The sequence below is a fragment of the Anas acuta genome, chromosome 2, assembly GCF_963932015.1.
Source record: "Anas acuta chromosome 2, bAnaAcu1.1, whole genome shotgun sequence".
NCBI lineage: Eukaryota > Metazoa > Chordata > Aves > Anseriformes > Anatidae > Anas > Anas acuta.
In genome coordinates, this window is record NC_088980.1 from 150,417,882 (window position 1) to 150,438,470 (window position 20,589).

A 20,589-nucleotide genomic window follows, 5' to 3' on the forward strand; every position below is an offset into this window, starting at 1 on the left:
CCCCCCCCCCCCTTTTTTTTTTTTTTCAATTTGGACATAAACAAATTTAGAGTTAGTCTTATTTACTCCAGTGAGAGGAGATTCATCCCCTTTGCCACAGACTTGTAGCATGTGAAACATTGCCTGCAGTTACCTAGCATGAAACTTAGGTGAAGAAGCTCAGCCAGGTGAAGAAGTCCAGGTAAAGGAGAAAAGGCAGGTTTGGTGGCCACCTGAAAACAGAGCTTACACGACATAATACTGGTCAGTGTCCCACATGAGAGAGCTTCCCAAAAGGGTCCTAGATCAGTGTTATTCGGAGCTAAAGGGTGGAACAGGAAGGAAAGGAAGGCAAGCATGAGAAGGGTGGAAATGCAGTAAAGCCGTTGACAAGGCCAATGAACTTAATTAGAGCAAAACCCTTGAGAGCAGGTGCAGAAGGATGGTTCAAAAGAAGGAAACATTTGGACTTTGTCCATTATTTGAGGATGCATGTCATTTCTCTGTGTACCTGGGAGCACACCACCAGAGATATTTTGCAAGTGCAGGAATCTGGGCAGCTGACACTGGTGGGCAACGTGGGGACATGTTTTCTGTTTTCTGTTGTTGTGTGGACTTCGGAATGGCCAAGAGGAAGTGGACTCATGGACAGTAATTTCAGAATGGATAGAGATGTGGCACACAAATATTGCTTAGACCAAATAAATGCTCAAAATAGTCTTGCTGAAGCAGCGAGACTACTATGTAAGCAACCTATAATGTCCAGTGGGCAGATGCAGTTTGTTCAGTGGTTGTTTGTGAAATAGACACAAACAAACCAAGAAAGAATGCAGGAGCTTGCAAGACATGAACTACTTGGGCCCTTCTTAAAGAGCTGCTTCAGGGATGACAGTAAGCACAAGGCACCTTGATCCATGGGGAGGCCTCACAAGCATCTGGCCACCAGTGCTGCCACAGAACTGTCATCAGAGCCCACGTCCCAGTAAAACCAACATCATTCAGGCTGCCTGAAGCCATGCTAAGCCTTCCTCTCTTCTCTTTGATGAATTTAAAGCACCCAGTGATTTGAAGATGGCCTTTAACTCCTGCTGGGGAAGTGCTTCTGCAGTTACACACTGGATGGCTACAGGTATTGTCCCCACTGAAGGCATCTGGCATGCCCAGGCTCAGACAGATACACACAGCTGAAACCAGGACTTGCAGGAGATGGCCTGGGAAGGTCCAAAAGTACAAATCTTAACCCAAGCACCAAGAGGCAGAAAGTAGAGTCTTTTTTTTTTTTTTTTTTTTTTTTTTTTTTAGAGTTTTTGGTGGTGGTGGTTTTTTAGCGGTATGAAAATCTATATAGATGGAAACAATAAAGGCTTCCCCCCCTGCTTTATGGGTGAAAAATGATTCTGCAACCTTCTCCATGGAGGACAATGTTGAAGAGCGATGTGATGGTTTAGCACAACAGGGCTAGGCAGAAGAAGAGGTTTTCAGAGAGACAAGTATGTGAATAAAATAATTTATCCTGCTGAAAACACTACATTTACTGCAACAAAAAACAAGTAGGCAATTCACATCTTGCATGATTGCCAATGAGATCTGTAGCAAAAATAATCAAATGTTCACCTTCAATCATTCATGGAGATCAGGCACAGCTGCTCTTTACCCATACACAGGTGTTCTCAGCACCAAAACAGAGGAATATTAACTCACATCCTGCATGGCCAAAAATGTGCCACTGAGGTACCTTTTAAAGTAATGTGCTTGTTGCTCAGCTGCTTCTAAACATTGAACACTGAATAATTATTTAAAGGGAGGTACTGTTTGGTAAAGATGAAGTCACAGCAGATACAAGGTCTTTTCCCAGACCTGCCATTGCCTTTTTCTGTCTTTTCTTGGCAAGCAATTCAGTCTTTATGAGTTTCAGCTCGTCTACCTGTAAATAGAGATAATATCTAAATGCCAATAACACATTAAACAAATTTAGCTTTTCCCTCTATTCACAAGCTGTCCATGAGCAGTCTGATTCTGTATGTGAATTATCACTGGTCAGTACATTACCTTACATATGCTGGTTACCAATTTTTGTTGTTTAAAACAAATTGCAATAGCTAGAAATAGTTTGGCTTACTAGCTCATACATATATATGTTATTATATATTATTTTATTTATATATATTTTCTCTGTAGTCAAAGAACATAAAGCTAGTCTCTTTCAGGCACAGTGGGGAGAGAAAAACCAACAACAACAACAAAAAAGAACACTAATTTATGATTGAAAAGGAGGATGTATTGGACACAGAATAAAAAAAATCTTTCACTGAGAAGCTTCAACATGTTATTTAAAAACTTGTCAGCATCATGCATGCCAAATGAGAAACAAGATAGTGCCCAACTCTAGGGCTGCATGAGAACAGTTCACCACTTCCTCACTCCATTCATAGTTCAGTCCTAATGTCACTTAATGTGTGACAGGCAGAAAGAAAACCATAAATGCTCTGCACCTGTTTTGAAGAGTAATCATTAAAATCCCAATAGAGAGCCAAACTCTGCCTTTTTCTGTGAGCAGTAAGGGGTAAATAGGGCAAACTGCATTTGTTCCTCCACACCAGCTAAGGACTTTCCAGATCTGGTGTTCAATAGAGTGGTAAGTAGAACATCAATTAAACAGGACATAGGCACAGTTTGTACATTGTGACCTGGAGAGGTCAAATTCCCAGCCTTACAGTGAAGTTGGATCAGTGTGGTACATCTGCTTACTCAGATAAAATATAAATAAATAAATATAATAATAAAAAAGTTTTCTGCACGGTTCTGTGTTTTCATTTCATAGTGCTAGTCAACTTTAAGGGAAATTCATGCTGCGGCCTTCTTGTGGGAGTTGCAAATGGTAGACGAGTCTGTGTTTATTGTATGTCGATGGGGTAATAAATCGACTCTATTCCTTCCATGGAGAGGGGAAATTTTCATTACAGGATAGAATCTCTTACATTGCCATATATTTGTTCTTTAAAGAAGATTTTTTTAAAGAAACTGGCCCTTAAACCAGAGTTTTAGCAGCCTCAGCAATGTACCTGTTCTGCTTTAGTGCACTTCACATAGCAAACTCCTACAGCTGCCACTCAGGTTGCAGTGTTTGGATCAGAAGTGTTTTTTAGTAAACAGGAAAAATAACTGGGCTCCTGGTTATTTATCATAAATATCCAGAAGATTCATTTCATCTCATCTTGAACTAAGTGTTTTAAATTTGTGCATCACCACAATAACCTGGCAAGGCTGGAAAATATTGCTACTTCCATTATATGCTTAAGCCTAATAGCAATATTCCAAAATAACACTTGGCTTCCCAAAAGGGAATTTAGACAGAGATTGTGTGCTAAGCCCAAGCAGGTATCCACAAAAGAATGACCAAATCACTTTGAACGCAGAATTTCAATGAAATCACCTCCATGTCTCTGCAGAGCTGCTGTTGATGACTGTGGCACTGAAGGTGTCTGCAACAGGCAGTGAGCACCAAAACCTGCATACTGGTCACACACCAGGGCTGCTGAGCTCGCCAGAGAGACAGCTGCAGCCATGAGCCTTCAACACCTTAAAAACTCAGCTGGATGTGTATGAGCCCCTGTTTGACCCCATGTCCCAGGGTCATGGTGAGTTCAGAACGACTGGTGGGCTTCACTGCTTCCCTAGCCCCAGAGGACTCCAACATCCCAACTGGGGAGGATATGTTCATGGGAAGGGATTTAAAAGCACAAATCAGGGGAGATAAAGTGAAGGAAGAAAAGCAGCTTCTGTCCTCTTGAAGATGTGTTGCGTAAAATGCAAGGTTCAGGGAACAAGAGGGAGTGTGAGAGAGAATGAGACAAGGAGAGCTCCTGTCCCCAAGGAGGGAAGCCAGGGTTCCATTTTATATTTACTTTACTTTATATTTACTTTAAAAAAAGAATTAAAACTTTACTTAAAAAAAAAAGTCTTTGGACAAAAGAAATCATAGCAGGCACGTAGGACCCACAGAAAGTGATTTTTAAGGGAAAACCTCATCTTAACCTGGAGTGAAAGCCTCTGAGGGGGACAAAAAAAAGAGAAACCTCAGTAGAATTTTGTCATTAAAAGCACCAAACCACTGAGTTCGTGTTCCACCACAAAATATAGTGTGGCAAGAAGATTATGTCCCAGGCAGTCGTGCTTCTGAAGTCCTTTTGTACACCCACGGAGGACTTCACCCCACCCTGTGTTTGAAGGATTTCAGGCTTTCCTTAGGTGGCTGGTGGCAGCGTCCCAAGCAAACTGGAGGCCCTCAAGTTGAAAATAAAATAAAACAATCCCTTCCTAGGGAGTTTCTTCCCGTCAAGCATTTTTGTGAGAAATCCAGCCTCTCCTGAGAGATCTGGCTGGCAAAATCCAGAAAACAAATGTTTAAGAGCTTCCTTCACCCTTCTCAATCGCCTTGGCTGCTATGGAGAGGAGGCTGCCTTTATTGTGTCCGAGGTGACTTGTTGTGGAGGGCAACAAATCCCCCAGCCCTGGGGCTGTACTTCTCAGGGCTCTTTGGGGTGGTAAAAGGAAGCTTTGACACTTTTCAAAGCTGTCAGCTGAGGCCAGGGCTCTTTCACTGACTGTGGATGGCCAGCCTGGCACTGACTCCTCTTTTATTTCTTGTGTCTTGCTTGCTGTTGAGCCTCCTCGCCTCACAGAGCAGGCTTGCAGAGCCGTATGCATCCGAGGGGTTTTCTGTTATGTCACACCAAGCCAAACCACCCCCCGGGGAGAAAAACACAGCGGGGCACAGAGTGGGGTTTCAATTCCCACTGCCTCAGCAGCCTCGCAGGTTTGGGAAGTGGGAGTAAGCCTACACCTCCAGAAGGTCGCTTGGCAGGCAGTCTGTGTGGGTGCAGAAGGGCACGGAGGGGAGGGACTGGTTTCTCTTCTGTTTCAAGCAGAAGAACTGAGCTCTCTGCTCCCTTCCCCAATGTTGTTTTGTGTCTTAACAAGTAATACACAGCCTTTGAGCAGCAATAAGGTGGTGTTAGGAGATAGGCCTCCCTTCCTCTTCCACTAAAAACTGGGCTCTGCTCTGACTCTGCTGTGTAATTCCCACCTGTCTCTTTTCCAAACTTCTGCCAAATCACTCATCTTTCCCCTTGCACCCTCACCCTCCACATTTCCATCAGCAGGGTATTTGCATGGCCTGTGTCTCTGGGCTGTGACAATGCAGCTGATGGGCCTGGTTTCATCTTCCCAGGACGCTGCAGGGAAGAAACCAGCTCTGTGCAGGGCAGCCATCCTGCCTCATGTTGGATCCAGGGCAGGTACACAGCCACTCGCTGCCCATAGTGACAGCAGCAGACATGGGTGAAATCCTGGTCCTAGTTCCCTCTGACCTCAGGTGGAAAATACGCCTCCTATCACCTATAGAGCATTTCACAAGGACTTTAAGGACATTTATCCCTTAGGTCTGCCTTTCAGTGGAATAAACAGAACTCCACAGTATCAACTCGAACTCTCCATGGACACACAAAAATTTGCAGAGACCTGCTACGACAAAGCCCTGCTCATTTGCAAGTGTGTGTCTGCTGGGTGCATCCTGCTTTCACAACTCACCCAAAACCACTGGCTTTCCAAGTTTCATATTTTGGAATAACCTTTATCCTTTTTACCGGCATCATCTTTTACTAGCTTGTTTAAAGAGAATAACAAAAATCAGCTGTTTTAACTTCATTGGTCTGACTGCTTATAAGGTTAAATGTGTCAAAATGATTTGCTATGAAATTAAAGTCTAGAGAAATTGAAAACTTACCAAAACAATGGAGACAACAGCTTTCAAAATATGCATATTTGTTACTTAAGACTGTATATATATTCTATGTGTGCATGTGTATAGATTATATACACAAGTTCGTAAGCACATAAACATTTTAATGTATGATATGCACTCTGTAGTCTGCAACAGACAAATCTGTTTCTTGAATGTGAAGCATTGCTGGCATTCTACATTGGCACAGATCTGGTTATAGCAGTGAACTTTGTGTGTGTGAACATAATTTCTGCCATTGCAGACGCTTTGGGTAGCTGAGACTATTTGCACATTTTAGTCTTTTAGCCCTTTAGCATTTGCGGTGCCCCATTTAGATATTAACACAAAATTTTGTGTACATGCTTTTGCATCTACAGACCATTTGCAATCAAGGGTACATACCAAAATGCATAGAGCTGAAACTCTTACAAAAACAGTGGACCTTAGCCAAACCACAAACATATGTACAAAGTAATATCTCCTCTATCTGCCATGCTCTGATATTGGTATTAGACAGTTACCTCCCTATCATGATTTGAACATGGAAGAAAAAAGAAGCTATGAAGAAAATTTAAAACTGAAGACAAGTACTGCGGATTGCCTTTTAAAAGATTTTTGTTTGGCTCAAAGATTTATTTTGTTTTATTTAAAAGTTCTGTTCTCGCTGTCCCAGAGATGTTTATTTAACAAGTTTTATTCTTTCTTTTTTTCTGAAGTTATAATTATATTAGTATTGTATACTGAAGACTAAATCCAAAAAGCATTTTTTTATCCGGGCATGCTATATCCAAAGATTATTTCTTGGCTTTAGATATAGCTGTCTTTAATCATGGGTCTGTTTTTCAACAGCTATTTTATGTTGGTTTACACCTGCTGACAGGCAAGGTCATTGTATGTAACAAACTGAGGCCTAAACTAATTGCCAACATCTCATTAGACATCTGTATAGAGAATCCAGTCCCAATGTATTCACATGTTTGTACTAGTCTTGACAGCAAGGACAGGGAAAATAATATTGTGATTCCTTACAGTAATTATATAGTGATCAAGACACTACAACTTTTTCTCCTGTTACTAATAGATGACTTCAGAGATGCAATATAATTACCAGGCTCATTAGGCATGAGTAAGGTGACCAGTGCTGCATACAACACAGACATTCCCTCCCAAAATGCTTATGATCTCAACAAGACAGTCACAGAGCTGACAGTGATAAACATGATGAAGGAGCTGGCTTAAGGGACAAATATCGATAAATTATTATAATAACTATTATAATAATTTGTTATAATTGCACAAGAGACCGTTACCTGTTTGACGATACAGCAAGCATTGGTTTGTTCTCTGGTCAAACAGTAAGTTAGTGACAAAGGAGTATCCTAGCTGTCTTTCCTGGCTTGTATCAATGGTATCTATTCAGCGGCTGATTCTAATAAAGTCATCTGGCTTTTTGGAAAAAAAGCAGGAGGGGAGGGCAGCAGCTTGATGGGTGACCTCAATTCGCTGAGCTGCGAGGCCAGTTTTTTAGACTCCCCTTTTATAAACGCTGTAATTATCTGCTGTACATAATTCCAGTTACAATTCTGATTGGAAAATGGAGCTGCTTAGGGGAGCTTACAAGCTGACATCTGTTCAATAACACACATCTGTGCCAGAACAGCAAAGCAGGGCCACCCAAGGTGGGGTGTTCAAGGGAGGCATGCACAGATCCACATCTGTATGTGTTGCTGTGGATGAATATTGATTCTGCTTTTAGCAAAAAGTCCTTGTAATCCTGACTGAGTTTACTCTCACTCTCTTCCGCATCTCACAGGCATCCCAACTTCAGTCTGTGAGGAATGCTTTAAAAAATTGTATACAAGAAACCTCATTGCCTGTGACATCCAACAATGCCTTAAGCAAAATGACTTCCACAGATAATATTCCCTACCCAATTCAGAACACCAGCAAATTCAAGTATCTTTTATAGAATCTTTGGATTTATTCCACCTCTTTATTTTTTTTTCCTTTTATTTTCTTCCCTACTGCAAGATGAATAGTGAATTAGTCCTGACTTTTTCTCTTTCTTCCTTTGTATTTTGAATCTTCTTGCTTGGTGACCAGATCCAGCACACCATCCGTGCTTTCCTCTCTAAACCCACCTTTGTTCTACCCTGTCAGCCTCTGCCTGCAGTGAGTGCCAACAGCAAGACCACTATGTAGATGTAGCTCTATTTGCTTCCATTTAAGAGAAGTTGGAGCAAGTAGCCCTTCTGACCTGCTATTGCACCACCCAAGTCTTTGAGTTGTGTGTTGAGCTACCTGGTGAATAACAGACGTCTCCCACTGATTTTTTAAACAAACTTTTGCTTATTCATCAGGTTTATTCCAACAAGACTTTCCCATTCCTGTCTCTTCTTCCCTCTGCCAAGGTGAAGTGCTGGTTAACAGCTGTGGATGCAGTCTAGTCAACTCAGGTGCCAATGAACTGGCCAATTCTGACTGCAAGTGGGTATTACAAGCCAATGTAATACGTGACCTAATCAAATGAAAAATATTCTGCACTCCCAATCTTTCTTCCTCTATCCCCTCACTAGCAACAGAGCTCAATTCTGCTGTGACTGTTTCTCCTAGTTCCAAAAAAAAAAGTTACAACATCTTGCTCCTAAGCAGGGAAGAATTTTCAAATGAAGGAAACAAGAAAATAGATAAACAAGAAAGAAACCTTTAACACTAAACCACTTTACAATATTATAAAATAGCCAAAATGCTATTTATGTGAAAATATATTAATCTAAGGCCTCCTATCACATGGATTCAATAAGCTTTTTTAAGGTTAGTAGAGAAGTGCAGCCTAGAGCACACTGTGCAACACAGCAATAATTGGTGTGGTGGAGAACAAGAGGAAGCTTTATTATGGTGACTGTACAGAAAAGTTGCTGCCCCACACCCTCACTTCAGAAACACTCAGCTTTGGGTGGCTCTAAAGGTCCCAAATCACATTGCAGCACATACCTGGCCATACCCATGCCACCCTCCCTGCTGCTACTGCCTGGAGGTGAATAGGTATTTTGAAATTCTGGGGAGAGGTGAACTGTGAGAGTGGTTTTCTGGGCTTGGTACTGCATTACCTGCTCAGATAAACTCCTTTCTGAATGCAATGTGCCAGATTTGGATAACTGTTTGCTTTTGGCTTCTGCTGGAATCAGCAAAAGCAGAAAATGGGGAAGGGGGAAGGAAGGAAAGATTCTCTTTCAGTTCACTTTAGTCCTCTTCACTGTCTGGTTTGTGACCTTCCAGCTGTGTAAAGGACTGGGTTGTGGGACCAGCCTCTGTGCCTGTGTCCATGTTGTCTGCATGCTGCTGGTTCTTTTTAGTAGCTCTTCTAAAAAGCTCTCTGCTGATATTTACACGTTATTTACAACTGGCCTTAATCAGGACCAGATCCCATTATGGGGCTATGTGCAAACAGCAACAGATACCAATTCAGGATGAGAAGAGTCTGAAATCTCTGTCAGCCTGAATACAAGGTTATCTGCTGGCAGCAGACTGAATTTCAAATGATGGTGGTCTGGTTGGCAACTGCAGGTCAGTCACAGGCTCTCCATCTCCAAAAGTGGGCAGATCCTCTTTCCTAGCACCTAACCAACCCTGCAGGGACTACTCCCTCCAAGTCTGTGTGGCTGGATCCCCTTCCAAGCCAAGTGCAGGAGTGCCTGAGAAGGTAGGATCTCTCTGAATCTCTTGCATCTCCATGAGACTGTAGGAGGTTGCTTGTGGACCTGAAAGTCAGAAGTATTAGATGTCAGATGGCAGATTCACTGTACTTTTTGGTTGGATCATTTCCCAGTTGCCTGAGAACACAGCCTGCTAGAAACTGGTTATTATATTGTCCCTAACACAGCCTCAAGATTTTGGAGTGGAAGTGATTAGACATATGAGCCATGGTTTGGGAGACATGCTCACTGTCTGCCAAGGGACGTGCAGGCAATCACGTAAAGCAGAAATACACACACTCCTTCAGCGCCGTTACTGAAGGGATGAAACTCTTGCAGCAACCCTGACTCAGAGTAGCATTTGCATATCCTTGATCAAAGAGAAAAAAAAAAAAGTGACTGGGAGCTGAAGAAGGGCGGGATGATCTGGCAGCAGCCAAGAAAGGCATAGTCAGAAGTGGGTGAGGCTTTCCTCCCTGGGGACGTGCCGCTTTGCACCTGGAAGCGTCTGCCCAGGCACACAGCCCACTCTCCTCCCCACGTGTGATGTTCCCATGCAGGCTGCTGCAAGCATGTGGGGACTGTGGGATCTGGCTTTATCCTGTCCGGGCAAGGTGAGATTTTGGGGTTCTGTACTTCAGCAGGGGGGAATTCTGCACAGAACGACAGTTATCTACGGACATATTTGTGAGCCATTAAACCCAGAGATGGATGTTTAATTTCCCCTTTCTCTGGTTCCCAAGAATCAGACGCTGTAGGGCCAGTGATTTTTGTGATTTTCTGTTAGAGGAATAATTGCTGAAACCCCGTGAGGTCTGAAATAAGATACTGTATTATTTTCACACACCCACATATACACAAAGCAATTTTACTAACTGAAATTAAGGTTATTTTGCTTAATTATCAGCACCCATTAAAAAGTTTCTACTTAAAGAGTAAACTAAGAGAAGAGTGAAAAGAACCCCTTTCAGTGGCACAAATAAATGTTGTAGTACTTTTAAAGGCAGCTCATCTGTTTAACAATAAGATCAGGATAAAAGAGAGCACCATACTTTACATCTGTGGAAATTCTCTTCTCCCCTGCTGTGGTGACAGACACACATGTCCAGCAACATAAACATGTAACCCAAAATGCATATGCTGAAAGAACCCATAAGGTGCAATGAAGGATGTTTTGTTTCCGATTCCGACAAAGGAACCGAATCCCACTTTCAGCTGGAAACCTCATCACGAGGGATGCCGTTTGAAGGAAAGGTTGGGTCCTGCGCTGATGGGGGAGGTAAAAAACAGGCAACCATCCCAGAAAGGCCTTAAATACAGCAGCCTTCTGAGGAAGGAAAGTCAAAGCCACTTCCATGCAGAGGCTCTGTGAGAAGTTTCTTTACACCACTGGTGTCATAACCCCAGGTCTGAATGGAGATTTCATCCTGAGGATGGCTGAGGGTGTCCCCAGATGAAACATTTGATGTGCTAAGATGAGGAACCTGTGACCTAACAAAGACGGATTATTCTCTGGGTGGACAGGGCATGCTGGGCAGTCAGGGATGATAGGGAACATCCTTAGAAAACCCAGGTAGCCCAGCCTGCCTCTTTGTGTCCTTCTCACCTGCATGGTAGAGCTGCTTGCTAGATCCCCTTACAGCCAGGGGACAGGGGGCTTGTGAAGAGCCACTGTCAGAAACCACACAGGTCCAACAAAAGATGCTCCAGAGATGTTCATTGTCTCAGCCTGGACCTCTGGGCTGTGGAAGGTTTTGTTCCTGAAGAATAAGCAGCAGTTTGCACATGCTGATAAGATCTTCTGGGTCAAAACTGGGTGCTCTGTGGCAAAGGCACCATGTGAGGGTTTCAGTGAGTGCAACTCAGCTTTTTAGATCTTCTTCAGAGATACCAGCAGACCGCAGCGCATCCTACAGCAGCTGCAGTGTGAGGGCCAGGGGATCAGAAAGATTTCAAAGCAAAAAAAAAAGAGCTAGAGAACAAATGTGAGAAATGTTGCTTTAAACTTTCCTGGGGAGTTTAACATGGTAGTAACTGAAACTGGTAACCATAAGGCCTCACAGACCTCCTGTGAGGTACTGAAGTACATTTTTTTTATTATTATTATTTCTTGCAGATGACTTTCTCAAGATCATCTTACACACCCATGCTAATGCAGTCAACAGAAATTTTATTATTCCCACATTCTCCTGCAGGCCCTGGACACACATCCTTTTGCCTCCAGTATTAAGTAGGTTAGCTTTATTTCCTAACATTAATGCAACCTTTGCTGTAAGGGAATGTTGCAACTGGATATCGATCTGTTTAAAAGAAATCAGACAGGTCATTTCTATACTTCATGGGCTTTATCTTCCCTGTGCCTCTGGCAGAGCCAAAGGATGGAGGAGCTCCTCTTTCTCTGCCTCACCACACTGCATTTTTCTTCTCAGCCTCCTCTCGCAGCAAGCCTTGTACTCCATCCACTGCAGTGATCTTTCCTCGTATTCTGTTTTTGATGGACCCTTCCCTTTCTGTGTGTGGCAGGCCTATCCCTCCCTGTTCTCTTTCTGTTCCTTTCCTTCCTTCCTTCCCTTTTTGAGGCCTTTGAGAATAGTTTTGGCTGAACATTTATACGAGAAAATCAGAGGAACCTAAAACCACAAGATAAACAAACAAAAAGTCTTAAGATTCAAACCTCAAGGTTCAGACTCATTTAAGGCATGGAAACAGCATGGAAAATTGCAGCCCAGTGTCCTCAAATTTAGCAGCATTCACAGTAATTGGAAAGAAGGTTTTAAGGCCAAGATGCCAGGTCAGTGTGAACAACCAGAAGCGGTCCCAGCTCGACCTATCACTGTTTCCAGGCAGTATGATTGAAATGCCAGCTCTGCTGGGTCTGATCACCTGGCACACAAGCTGCCTAATTTTAATTGGGAAGATGAAGCAGAAAGTATGACAGTTCATTTCGGCACCTTGTCGTTCTTATCCTACATGTATACTTACAGTTTACTTTGATTTTTTCATGTATAACAGTCCTTTTCATCAGACTTTGCTGTTTGTCGTGTAGACACTTATTAACTAAAGCTAATCATTTGGACATCAGTGGCTTGGTTTCTTATCTTGAAAATATATTGTGATTGCATTTCACATGCATACACAAATGCATGCATGCAACAGAAATGCAGACCCTGCTAAGCCCTGGCAGTATAACAAATATTTCTTTTTACAGGCACCACCTCAGCAGGCCTCCCTACCAATGCATATTTTCACCAAAATTTACTAAAAGGAAAAGAAGTTCTGGGAATGCCTCATTTCTAAATATACTGATCCTGTGGAAGACATCTAGAGCCACAGACCAGTAATTGTCAGTCTAAAAAGGCAGCTGTGGTATGTTAGTAAATGTCTGTGTCCATGCACAACACACGTAAAAATCAGGCTATGCACATCGTTTTGTCAGCAACTACTGTAAAAGTGCTCACATGTTGGTGGTCCTCAAGTCTTTCCCACCTTCGGACAAAAAGATCAAATCACATATCCCGGGCTCCAAGATAATCCTAGATTATGGGCTTCTTGTCTCACGCTGTCCTGCATCCAGAGCATTGCAGCACCACACCCTGTTCTCAGCCCGCTAAACCAAGCTAATGAATCCTGTAATCAGGTCATCAGCCACCCCAGGGCACCCTACATGACTAATTGGTTAGAGAGTCACATGCAGGGTGTCATCTCTTTGAGCCGGAGGGGGACTGGGGCAGTGTGCTGCAGGTGAGATCCACTCCTTCCACACACTCGTGGGGTTGCACAGACTCTCTCCTTTATACCATAAATTCTCCCATTGCATGAGCCAACCCTTTACATAAGTCTTGTCATGTGTATCTCTGTCCCATATGCTACAGGAGGTCCACTGGCACTTTCCATCAAGACTTTCTGCAGGGAAACTGAGGCAGAGAAAAACTGCTGATTATGGGGGTAATGCCAGGTAAAGAGGGTGTGGGCTGATGGCTCAGGAGGGAGGTAGGAAGGGCACCACAGGGGGATGCCAAACAGAGCACACTGGACAATACCCACCAGTACTCGAAAGTGTCCAGAGATGCTCTACTTGAGATTTGAATGGAAACAGACCCATGGCCACTGCAAACCCAGCCATGGATGGCATGGATGGCCAGCTCAGGGCTGTCAGGAGGCTGCTGAATAGATCGTGAACAAACAGCACAACTCAACCTCTGTAATTCTCTGCCAGGCTCCTCTAGCAGAACTTCGGCTAAGAGAGGTAACATTGCCTCGTCTTTGGCTGCCCATGTACTCAGGAGAAGGCAGCTGGTGCTCCAAGTAATAGCAAGATTTATCCAGGCATTGCAAACCTGCCATCATGTGGAAACCTTCCCTCTAAGGCCAGGGAGGTCTGGTTATGCTCCTACTCTCTTATTCCATTCTCCCCTCAGTGCTGGTTCCTGAAAAAGGATCACATGTGTGCAGAGGTATTATTATTAGTAAAGCTGACTGCATTTTTTTCCTATGAAAAAATCCCATAAAACCTCCTTTCCCCTCCTTCACATGTCTTTGATTAAAAAATTTCAGTGCTTTTGTCTTCTTAAATACCAAAAGACTTCATTTTCAATTCTGGAATCACAAAGAGTAATTTTCATGACATTATTGAAACAAGTATAACTGAAAATATGTGTGCATTATGGGGTCAGATCTGCTTATCAGCATTATGTTGTATCTGATCTGCAACACATTTGAGATCAGCCTGAGGAAATTGCTGAAGATTGAAACTGGCAGTCCACTTAGGATCTTTCATAGATGACTATGGCGGTGCCACAGAAATAGGATAGGAAGATTTAACCTAACAATACTCATTTGAAGAAAAAAAAGAAAAAAAAAAAAGGCTTAAAAAGCAATGTGACACAGATTACTGTTTATTGCCAGTGCTGTTTGGAGTAATCAGGCAGCAATGTTGGATTTACATGATAAATGGGGCAAAATTGGTGGATCCCTATAACCCAGAGCTGTGCAGCTGGGGCTGACTGCTGCTGGCAGATTTAACTGTGCAGCCTTTGGGTGATTACCCACCTTCCTACCACCTTCAGAGAGCCAAAGAGGCAAACAGAAAAGTACATAATACATGGTCTGTGCAGAACTAATAATATTAATACAAAGAATACACATTTTGACCTCAGTTTTCAGACACCCTGGGGAAAAATAGTAATATCAATGGGAGTTACATTGTCTTATATATACCAATTCAATCATTGTACAAGAGAGTAGAAACAAATCCATAACATTTGTTTACAGCTCAGTTAGTCAGATACCAAACAGTAAACACTTTCAACCTAGAAAGATATACCACATGCTCTTGCAAAGATGCACCACTGCTTTTTTAAAGCTCATGATTTTGAGATACTTGATAATTCCTAACAAAAAAGCAGGAGTAAAGCCTACACACAGACTCGGTTCATTTAGCCAGTGATGATACAGCTCATGTTGACAATAAAAGTTGATCAAATCTCCTCCCAGATTACATCAGCAATAAAAATATATATAAACGGGCTCCTATTGCTTATATATCTTGCCTTTTCATGAAGAGTTTTAAGGGCTTTATTGCTATTGTAGTTCATATTATGATTCTCTCCCACTCTAAATCAATACAGCATGCCAGTAAAGCTTTGTATTTTAAGTATGCTGTAACCTGGAAGTACTGGAGAGAGTGAAGATGTCTTCTGATGTGTTTGGATGCAAGCCAGGCTGTTCTGGCCTTAGCTGAGATGGGCAGGCCCTTTGCTTCAACTCCTCACTTCCAGGGTTTTGGAGGCTGGGTGTATCTCTTAGCCAATACATTTAAATGTCAAGTAGATTTGTGCTGACAGTTTCAGATGGTGTTTCACTGTGCTGTATGGATCCAGGCTGCTGGTGGCTTAGTCCTTGCTGGGTTTTGCTCAGTGGGTCTCAAACGGAGCTTTCCTTGTGCACAGAGGCTGCTGGGCTAGGGGAAAGAAGGGATCCCTGGGCAAGGGATTTTCATGTTGTTTGGTTGTGCTTTGAGTCAGGTGTTCATATCTCCATGAAATACAAACAAGAACAGGCCCAAGAATTTCCTGGCAATTTCTCTCCATACCAGAAACAAACACTGCAAGGCTCCGACAACCACTGCGTGATGTGCACAACAGGACAATAAACATTATGAGCACTTTGCTCTTACAGTTTTTGAAGATGTAAATGGTTTAAATTGCCTCAATCATCATAACATAGCTGGAAGAGGGACCACAGCCTGCCAGATAATGTCCAGCATTGACCAGAAAAGCAACTCCTGCACAGCAACATCATGACTTGGAAGAACTCACTCAGACGTATTTGTTACATGTCATTCTGTTTCTTTTGGATTTTGTTCTTCACATGTCTTATAATGAAGATTAAGGAAAGAATATTGTTTTAGCCAGGCCACAAGGAATATGAGATTCTTATTTTTAACATGGTTCTCCCTACAGGCTTGCAATTATTTTTGCTGGCAAAATTATATTAAATTTTTCTTTTCTTTTCTTTCATTTCCTTCCCTTCCCCCCCCCCTTTTTTTTTTAAAGGAACAATCCTGTCACTTCTTTCCTTCTTTCTTTCTCTCTCTTTCTTTCTTTCTTTCTCTTTCTTTCTTTCTTTCTTTCTTTCTTTCTTTCTTTCTTTCTTTCTTTCTTTCTTTCTTTCTTTCTTTCTTTCTTTCTTTCTCTCTCTCTCTCTCTCTCTCTCTCTCTCTCTCTCTCTCTCTCTCTCTTTCTTTCTTTCTTTCTTTCTTTCTTTCTTTCTTTCTTTCTTTACATTTCTTTCTATTTTTTCCCTCTTTTTTGGGGGGTGGGGCAGGGGAGGTTGGTGTCAAAAGCCCATTATTCTCTTCTACTTTCTTGGCACATGCTGAGTCCTGGTGGTAAAGAAGTGCTACAGCACAACAAATTTGAGGGAGAAAACAAACTTCAGGTATCCTAGACCCCTTTTTCTTGTCTCAAAGTATGAAACTGTCTGCTGATACATTGCTTGTCATTAGCAATATAAAAATCGTTTTGCATACTCCTTTGTGATACTTCACTTTTCCCTCATGCTTCTCCACATGTCCATTCATAGGCTGATGAAGAACAATTCACTCAATTCACTTTTTATGCAAGGACTGTGTCTAGCACATGATGCTGGGATTTTTTGACCAGGCATGAAAGGACATAGTCCTTCGCCTTGCATCCTGTCAAGAGACAGTTCCGTTTTTAACAGAGGAGCAGCACTTGTGGATAGCAGCCAAGGAAGCGTCCTGAAGCTGAGCTGATATGTTGTAATGCTTGTGTGACTGGCTCATATTTGGGTGTGTTTGTTGTGGTTTTCTTTGCACTGGAAATGAGAAGCCGTTCTTGGAGAGGACGGGTGCTTGCACAGCCTGTGATGTGCCTCATTTTCTTCTCTATGCACTGATGACATGGTCACTCTGGCAAACCCCACCTCTCCTCGGGCTGCTCAGCAGTTTAAGCACATTGCAAACTGTCACATTCTATCCTGGACAAGCTCCTCGTTTGGCTTCTGCAACTTCCAATGATCTTCACAACAGACTTGGGCTGCTGATAAATGGAAGTCTTGGGTTTCAAAGTAAGTACAGGTATTACTAGTACAGAATTCAAGTTCCCTGACACCCTGAACCAGCTTCTTAAAAAGATTTTCCCATGTCAAGCTCTCTCTGTTTTAATGTTAATTATTACATATAGAATCATAGAATCATTGAATCATAGAATCACAGAATGGTGAAAGAGACCTTAAAGCCCATCTAATTCCAACCCCCTGCCATGGGCAGGGACACCTCCCACCAGACCAGGTTGCCCAAAGCCCTATCCAGCCTGGCCTTGAACACCTCCAGGGATGGGGCACCCACAGCTTCTCTTCCAGGTCTTCACCACCTTCTGAGTAAAGAATTTCTTCCTTATATATAATCTAAATTTCCCCTCTTTTTAGTTTAAAGCCATTCCCCCTTGTCATATCACTATACCCCTTGACAATGAGTCTCTCTCCAGCTTTCCTGTAGGCCCCCCTTAGGCACTGGAAGGTTTTTATAAGGTCTCCCTGGAGCCTTTTCTTCAGGCTGAAGAACCCCAACTCTCTCAGTCTGTCTTCACAGGAGAGATGCTCCAGCCCCTGATCATCTTTGTGGCCCTCCTCTGGACTCGCTCTATCAGAGTGTTACCAATTAAACATAAATGAAGTTGTTGTACAATACTGTAGACTACTAATTAAAATACTGTCTGGGCAGGGGTGAACTCTTCCAAAGAAAACAAGGACACAAAGCCTAGGTTTCCAAGACTAGATTACACTGATCAGTATGCTACTGGTTAAAGAGCAATGGCAGCTCAGATGTGATTCATTTCAACTGCGTTTCACCAGCTTTTGGCATCAACTCTAAACAGGACAAAAGAGAAAGATACTTTAAGATGATGATTCATGATGGTTATTTGGGGTGTGTGTGTGTGTGTGTGTGTTTATTATTATTATTATTTTTGGTTTGTCTGTTTTTGGTTTTAAGGAAATCAAACAGAGAGATAAAATGAGGGGGAGGGGGGCAAGAGCAAAACAGGGTAACAAGAAGTGGAACGGACATCAGGAAACGGACAGTGCAAAACCACAGGAAACTGCAATGTTCCAAAAAAATATCACAGGGCAAAGTAACAGGATCAACAGTGGGGAGGCCAGGGACACCAGCTAGGCAAGTCCAATTGCAACCTGCCAATGTATGCCCGTCACCTGTTTGGTCAGACCCCACAGCTGAGAAAAGCAAATGGCTGGCCACATGGAGGACCCTGATGAGTCTCAGATCTGAAATGACACCGAGCTTCTTCTGAGAAGAAATTCAAATGCGGAAGCTGATACCCCATGGAGAAAGCATAAAGTACTAGTAGTTCTAGGTGCCTTCAGATGCAGATTTTGAGTGTCTGTTGGCACTTGGACTGTTGCTTCCTTTTGTCTCCATAATCAATAAGTTGAAAGGACATTTTAACTTTAAAAAACATCAGTAGGCACTCTAACCTATGGTTGCACAATCCTGGAGGGAGGTTTTTACTGTAGATGGAATAAACAGCTTTGCTATCAACCATCCCTTTACAAAACAGTACCAAGAATGAACTGTTTGTGGCAGCCCTATGGTCAGGTGAATTCATTTAATGAATAACAGCAATGGATATACACTCAGCAAAATTTCACATAGAGGCAAAGGGCTTAGCTCTTGCCAGGGCAGAGTTGATGGGGGAGCTGCAATGTTGACAACTGACACAGGATCAGATGTTTTTCCCCTGTACTGCTGAGACAGCTGAGCTGCAGTGCAATGTTGGGAGACATAAGAGAAGCTGGGCACGGTCTCTTTTTTGGACTTCATTTTGTGTAACTTAAAAGTGGAATCAATCTCTGACTGAGGTCAGTCATTTGCAGGCAGTGCAGAGACACGTATGCAAGATAATCCATCTGATCCTTGAAGAAGTGTCTAAGAGGGGTTGAATTGTCCTCCCAAGTGTTTATTTTCTACACTGATTATAGAGGGAGGGTAAAAGATGAGTTTGTATTAGATATCACATGTTTAAGTAGGCAAAAATAGATAATCCCATCCTTGAGAGTCCTATAAATTATGGGTGGAGATAATCTGAATCCCTTTTATTAGTGCAGATAGAGTGAGACCTAGCAGCTAGCTTATGAGAGGTATGTGGAAGGCCTTTGACTATTTTGGCCTAAAAAAAATGACCATCCCACAAGGGAAGAACAGAGTCAAGCCCACCAGGTCCTGCTCTGCATGTCTGCAGTGAAGAGCCATGTTGTACCAGCCTGCAGGTGCCATTCTTCAGCGTTTCTGTCATAACTTTGAGAACCAGATCTTGGGCTGTGACCAGGATGGTGAAGCATGACTTGAGTTCAAACTATAAATCAGGATCTAATTAGCCATGGGTTCCAAGTGTCTCACACAGAAACCAAACATTTATCTTATAAAGTTAGAAAAATAAAGAAAAATAACACTTGATTTTATGAATACCTGTTTGTGCATGTATTGCTACTGGCAAGAAAAAACAGAATCTACCTGACAGGATGCCAGAAGTTGGGCTGTTTTGCCTATGGAGTAAGGAGTTTCATGGATTTTTTGTGTGTGTATGTTTCTGCATGGAAACTTACTTTCAAAACAAAACAAAACAAACAAACAAACAAAAAAACTGTTTTAATTGTTCTTTTAAGTGAAAAGCCACCCACCACCCAGGGAAAAGTAGATGAGCTTCTGCATATTCACCACAGGATAAAAGTCTGTGTATGTAAAACTTCTGGCTCAGTTACACTGAGATAAGTGGCTAGGATGAGGCTGCTAAGAGTACTTCTGCTACTGCTGCTCTGGAGCAGAAGCATCTTTCTGTTCCTTCTTTTTGCAGGGAGAACAGAAATCTCTTCCTCTCACACTGTCTATGGTCACTGAGGAGATCCTTGAGATTAAGGTTTTGTTAGATGCCATCCTGATAAGAAACGCACCCAACACTACTTAAAACCTCAATGACGTTTAAAAAAGAAAACAAATACATATCTTTACTTGGACAAAATAAAAGGAAGACACTCCTCTAACTTATCCCAGTTTGTAAATTAACAAGAACTTTCCAAACAATACTTTTAACAGTATGAACAAATTTGAACAAGAATGAATGGTAATTTGGCAGCTTGCGATGTGTCATGTTTTAGGAACAGACTTCAAAGAATTCATATCACAAAAATTTTTTCTTTAACAGTTTTAGCCTTTTTGTCTGCTTTGTTTTAATAGTTATTTTGTTTTATTTAAAGTATAGGAAACATGGTGAGTTTCCTAGTCCACTACAGAAAAACAGTAATATTAAAGCATGGTAAGAATTCAAATGACCAAATTAAAATTTAAGATAGACATGAACTGAAATCATGGATAGAATCACAGAGTGGCTTGGGTTGGAAGGGACCTTAAAGCCCATCTAATTCCAACCCCCTGCCATGGGTAGGGACACCTCTTACCAGACCAGGCTGCCCAGGGCCTCATCTGGCCTGATCTTGAACACCTGCACAAATGATGCATCCACAGCTTCTCCGGGCAGCCTGTGCCAGTGAAAAGCATCTCTGTGTTTTGACTGGAAGATGGAATAATGTCTTCTGTGG

General features: G+C 42.3%; 1 long non-coding RNA gene across 3 annotated transcripts in view; it reads right to left on the reverse strand.

Annotated features, from left to right (window-relative positions):
* Positions 1 to 7,092: 7,092 nt before the first annotated feature.
* Positions 7,093 to 20,589, reverse strand: part of LOC137851507 (uncharacterized) — a 35,533-nt gene continuing 22,036 nt past the window's right edge. The window contains exon 3 of one of the 3 annotated variants that reach the window (XR_011093251.1): positions 7,093 to 9,522. This is a non-coding gene — a long non-coding RNA (uncharacterized lncRNA). Of the gene's footprint in view, positions 9,523 to 16,042; positions 17,034 to 20,589 lie in introns of those variants that run through there. The other 2 variants (XR_011093250.1, XR_011093249.1) reach the window with 2 other exon arrangements.